The following is a 6,289-nucleotide window of genomic DNA, read 5'->3' as shown; positions in this document are numbered from 1 at the left end:
CACTTTGATCGGTTTCTTTAGCCTCTGTAGAGTTCTTTGGTGTCTTGGTACTCGATGTCTTAGTTTCAACATTTGTAGTGCTAGAAGGTGCTTGAGATGTTTGTTCTTGAGTAGTACCTTCTCCTGTTGTAGACTTGTGACCTTTGGTGCCTTGCTCCATGTCATGAGGGGTTTCGGTTGAGACAGGTTGCTTGACCAGTGGATAAGGTTGAACTTGTTCCAAGACTGATTCACTAGATACAAGTTTTGCATATGCATTGCCTTCTATCATTTTCTGTTCCGGTGCCTCTGTATCCATGACATCTTCATCTATTTGAATGGTGTCAGCAGGGTCTTTCTCGGTAACTTCAGGATCTTGCTCGGTGACATCAACAATTTCAACTGTAGCTTGCTCACTGGCATCCTTGACTTTAAATATTTCTTGCCACTTTGCTTTTGTCTCATTTTCCACTTCAATATATAGCCCATTCATCAGTTTTAAGGCTCTCTGTTTGACAAGAAACTTTGAGTTGTAGGTTGTCAGATGTTCCTTTATTTCAGCTACTGACATGTCAGGAAATAGATGAGCCAGACTCCTTTCTCTAATCTGTTTCTCCGAGTCCATTGCATACTTCCACCTATTATCAATATGCAAGTAAAGTTCATTCGAAAGTGACTTAGCTAGTTCCAATGGAGCTAATCGGAATTTTAGAAGTGTGCAGATGACAGCTTCTTCAATTTGTCTCTTCTCATCATTATTTCTAGTTTCATACTTGACATAACTAAATGAACCAAATCCTCCATATTCTTTCAGATTAACACAGAAGTTTTCAACACTATGTATATTTACCTTCCTGCTTTTGACAATCTAAAATTTGCTTGCATCCTCTAATTCGGTATCACTAGACTCTTTTGCCAGAATGAGTCTCCGAGTAGATTTCTTGTAGGTCTTTGTTACCTTGGGAGCAGTAACACTTTTTGTTTTCTTACTCGGTGAGGCTGCATATGCTCTTGTGTTAGGTTGCTTTACTGGAGGTGGAGTCGGTGAGGCCTTTGATGTGTCCTGTTTCTTTCTCTTCAACACTTTTCCCTTAGGCAATTCAGTGCTTAGTGTTATAGTTGCCTCTTGGGCTTCAGTTTCCTCTTCGGTAATGGCAATGGTGCCTTTGACAGGTGTAGAGGAAGAGTCTTCTCTAAATTTCTCTGACAATGCCTTTATCATTTTTGTTGCCTTTCTTGTAGCTTTGGGTACTGCAATGCTCATTTTTACCTTTTCCTGTACTTCCTCATAGGTTCCATACCTTAGCTCGGTAGCATGCCTTGGTAATGTGAGAAATGCATCAATTTGTTGTTGTGTGATCTCAAAGTCAATCTCATAACCCATTGGTGACAAAGATCGAGTCCTCAGTTCCACAACATTCACATAATAGTAATCAATATCAACTTCAAAACATATATCATTTTTGTATTTCTCCACTAGCTGGGGTGGAATCCTATATCTGCTATGCATTTTCTCCTGAAATTTACTGAAGTAATCATCCATAATATCATTGAAATTATCTCCTAACTTCTTGATGAAGTCATTAATCTGATGGGTGATTGGTCGGTGTAGTTCTCAAACAACTTTACCGACTGATGGAAAGAATTTTTCAAAATAGAAAAACATGCATACCAGTAATGATCAAAACTTTAATGTGTTAGCCGAGTTGTTCTTCTTCAGCTTCCTGATGGTGTTCATATTTTCAAATAGGTTCTTCAGCAACACCTCACATAGGTCAATTTTCATTCCCTTTTTCACAATTTTGTAGGCCAAGTCTACTACTGCACAGGGTACACTGTTTTCCCTTGCCGATTGGAAGAAACAGTAGCCCATTACCCTAATGGAAAATTTTAGTTCTTCATCTGTGACATTGCTCAATTTCAATCCTCTACAATCAGATTCCACTCCGGTTAAACTGATCAATTCCTTTTGTGATATCATCTTTTGGGCTCAGGCATGATCATAAATGGGGTAACCGGTAATCAGATGAGTGATTTCCTTGGTAATCTTAAATGGTTGCTCTTCTAGCCACATGAATCATCGTGAACTTTGCTCAGAACAAACTTAACCCACTAGGGTTTGAACACACAGGGATAGGTTAGGGCTTCAGTTAATCCCTTGATCTTGATGTGTTCATACTTGATATTCAATTTACCATCTGTGCACAACTCATCATAGGTGTCTTTAATTTCAACATGACCGAGTTCTTCAACACGACATTTGGTGAAGAATCTCACATCCTCGACTAACAACACTCTATCCGGGATGAGTGAAAAGGTGGTTTTGTCATCCGGTTCAGATGCAACTTTGGGAGTCAAAGAGTATTTTAGTGAGGGCTTCTCTACATTCTTGACAACTATGGGATCTTGGGCGCCATTGAAGATTTCAGATAAAAGCTAACAAAGGATCCTTAGGGTTTCAGGATTTTCAAACGACTGACGCTTTATACTTAGTAGATAATGGCAACTAGATAAGATTGGTAAACTAGCTTAACAATGCATTGAGATTGATGTAAATACCTTGAATTTGCTTTGTAGGAGGTTTTGATCGCCTTGGATTCGCTTTGCTCTGCTCTCTCGAAAACTTGGTAAGTTGAAAATGACCGCGAAAATGCTTTTAAGTACACCATATGCCTTATCGGGCTCTGTGTGGGTTAGGTCAAAAACATTAAATGCACTCAATTCCTCTTTAACCGATTTACTCTCTTTTTTCCATTTTAACCGAGTAACCAAACTTCCTTCATTTACCGACTAGACAGACTTCCTGTATTCACTGGCTTGACAGGTTTCCTGTATAGTGCTTCAAAAGACTTTGATATAATTTCAAACTTACTATTACATCTTAATTATGCAGATTTGAATTAAGTACATGATAAAATAGGAACTGTTAAGATTTAACCTTGAGAGAATGCAGTCCCTTCATACCTTTACCGATTAATTTGGAATAGGTGCACCTAACTCGGTAGGTAAGGTGCTTTCTTCATTTGACACAATTTCCTTCTTTTTCCAAATCATCTTTAATTTGTCTTTTATTTCTTCAGTGTCTTTTCTAGGTTGATCTCTGCAATCTCCAGCTAAGTGTCCAACTTTGTGACAATGAAAACATGTCATACCAGGATTTCTCCATGATCTTCGGTTGTTCATTCCAAACCTTATAAAGCAGTTGGCACTTATATGTCCATATCTTCCACAACATTCACACCATATCCTTGTATTGTAATCCCATGGTACTGTAGAATACTGTTGATAAGGATGTGTGTGAGTTCAGTAACCTCTAGCATTTGCTCGATGTGTAGACCACATATATTTCTTTTGATTAAGCCAACACTTCTCGGTACTATGTCCATATCTATTGCAGTTTTTACAAAACCCATTGAATTTTGCCTTCTGATAATTGTTAACAGACTTTGTCCTACATTGATTAGATGTGTGACCATATTTATTGCAATTGTAACAATAACCTTTGGACTTAGTGACATTCAGTTGCTTACCTTTTCTGATTTGATACATGTTGGCAGTGTGACCTTGATTTCCACAGTAATTGCAAATAGGCTTCTTTCTTTTGATGTTATTCTTGTTTCTAGCTTGCTTTGATGATTCTCCTCTCTCGGTAGAGTCTTTTCCTTTGTAATTGAGTCCTGCATCTTTGTAGGGTCTTCTTGTATTTAGTTGCTCATCCAACATCTTTGATGCTTCATAACTCTTCTTCAGTGTTTCTTTGGATTTCTTCTCTGATTCAAGTTCATCAGTCAACCTTGATACTTCAAGTTTCAATGCTTGATTCTCATCATCTTTTAGAATTGCTTCATGATGTGCATAACCTAGTTGATCTGACAGGTTTTGTTGTATTCCAGTCAACCTTGTGATTTCATCATTTTTATCAAATACTAAGACTTCAAGTTATTGTTTCTCTCTTTCTAGATCTCTTACTTTATCCTCGGTTGTCCTCAATGCATCAAGATTTTCAGTCATCTGTGTGCTGAAATGTTCATGTTCTCTTTTCATTGCTTTCAGTTGATGAGCTAGTGCTTTGTTCTTTTCTTTCAATACTCCAATCATTTCTTCAGTCTCTTCAGATATACTGTTCTCAGATGATGTCTCAATTTGTTCCACTAACTCTTGAGAGTCTTGCAAATCATCAGATAATCTTCTTCTTACTTTCAGAGATTTTTTTATTTGTCTTTGCATGTCTGCAATCACTTGATTAGCATGATCCAGTTCTTCTTGTAGATATACAATCCTCTGAGATTGTTTATAGCCTTCCATTGATAAGATCTTTCTCTTTAGGCAGTTAAACCCTTTTCCAATATTTAAGCTCTGATACCAATTGTTAGGCCCAATATGGAAAGCTAATGTACTGAGAGGGGAGGGGTGAATCAGTACTCCAAAACTTTTCTTCAATAATAACTTTACTGTTATGCATAAATTGAATAGTGCAGTAACATAATATAAAGCTAAAACAAATAGATAACAATCATACATGATTCACTCCATAACACATATATTTTGGTTACGCAGAAACTCTTGGTTAGAGAGAAAAACTGCGGTGGGGATGGCACCCACAACTTCACTACTGCAATAATAAAGAGTGCTCGGTTAGAGCTACATGTTTAGCTATTTCTAATAGCTTACCCTGCTAGGAGTATCAAGATCTGTTAGATCTACCTTGCTAAAGGATTTCACAACACTTAAACTAAATGTTGCACCTGGTTAGAGGCTTTACAATTTATAGACTTGATTATAGTCTTTTACCCTGTTAAAGGTTTCTCTTACAACTTCAAAATATTACAATAAAATCATTACAAATATCTGCAAATTTACATCTAGAATGTTATAGCAGATTCTATGTGCTCAGAATAAGTTACCTTGCTTATATCATACCTCGGTAACCCATATAGTAACTCGGTAAACCCTTATGTTTACTCTATTCTTCGACTGTTCTCTGAAAACCTTCTCGGTGACCTCTGTGTCTCTATAACAGTCTTCTTACACTCATGCACACACACTTACTTACTTCTTAACTCATGCTGTATAAATAGATCTCTTATGATGGTGATCCATTCATTGCTTCAATCTTACAAATATGATTTATCGAATGAATAACCATGCAAATTATTTCATTGGTTAGATGACCTCAAAATCATACACAATCTTTAAGTGCAATTTCCAATGTGATAACGGTTAGATGTGCCTCGATCTTGTAACATGCTTTCATATGCATGTCCAAGCTCAATGAATCTGGTAACATGTTTCACTCGGTGTATAACAACTCAGTGTGTCATCTTTGTTGCTTGGTAGACATGAAATGATACTCGGTAGACAGCTCAGTGTATACTATGTTTTGAGACTACTTTCTTCTGTAACCGACTAGACTGTGCATACCGACTGAATGTCTTGGTAGAGATAACCGACTAGAGTATATAGTATAACTTTGACAGAAAACTAATGGCAACTTGATAAGTAGTAACAGAGGAGTCTCATGCAAATCATACAACAAATTAACAATCTATTCATCTTAATTGAAAACATTTTAACATTTCATTATTGACATAAGTAAATGATTGATAGGTATGCATAATATTAGCTATGGTTGGATAATATGGAAATAATCAATATGTATTAAGGGTGAGATCCTATTCCTAAATCTAAAAATTATTTCTAATTTATGTTTTTAGGGTGAATTTTGGAAAGGGGCCATCACAATAAGAGATGTACCTATTACCAGGGAAACTTTTAATGATATTGTCAGTTCTGTAAGAGTTACTTTAAAGAAAATTACGAGAGAGGTTTTAGATGAGATTTTAAGTAGATTCCCTTGAGATGAACTATTAGAAACCATGTATATTGTGTCCTAATTATTGGCTTAGTTGTAATCAAAAGGATTATTTTAACAAGTTAAAGTGTTTGACTGATCATTTTTGTAAGAAATCTATATGCAATGTCGATGGAAAGTGAATAGAACTAGAAGTAATTTTAGATAAATATTAGCTCTCGTATAAATCATCTAAATATTCAACAATAGTGAAGGAGCAAGCTAAGTCATTGGAAAGTCCCCACCTACCAGGATCAATAACAACGATTTGGCCAAATATAACTCAAAGCGCGGTATTCAGTGATGCCCTATAAAAATTCATCAAATGCATTGTCAGAATTTGTCACTTACTGATTTATATCAAACCATGATATTGAGATCTGTTGAGGAAGAGAGAGTTTTTAGTGCATTTGGATACTTGAAATCAAAGACAAGAAACAAACTTGACCAAAATTTGGA

Source organism: Cryptomeria japonica, chromosome 4 (genome assembly GCF_030272615.1).
Source record: "Cryptomeria japonica chromosome 4, Sugi_1.0, whole genome shotgun sequence".
NCBI classification, from domain to species: Eukaryota; Viridiplantae; Streptophyta; class Pinopsida; order Cupressales; family Cupressaceae; genus Cryptomeria; species Cryptomeria japonica.
Note: the sequence above shows the minus strand (reverse complement) of the source record.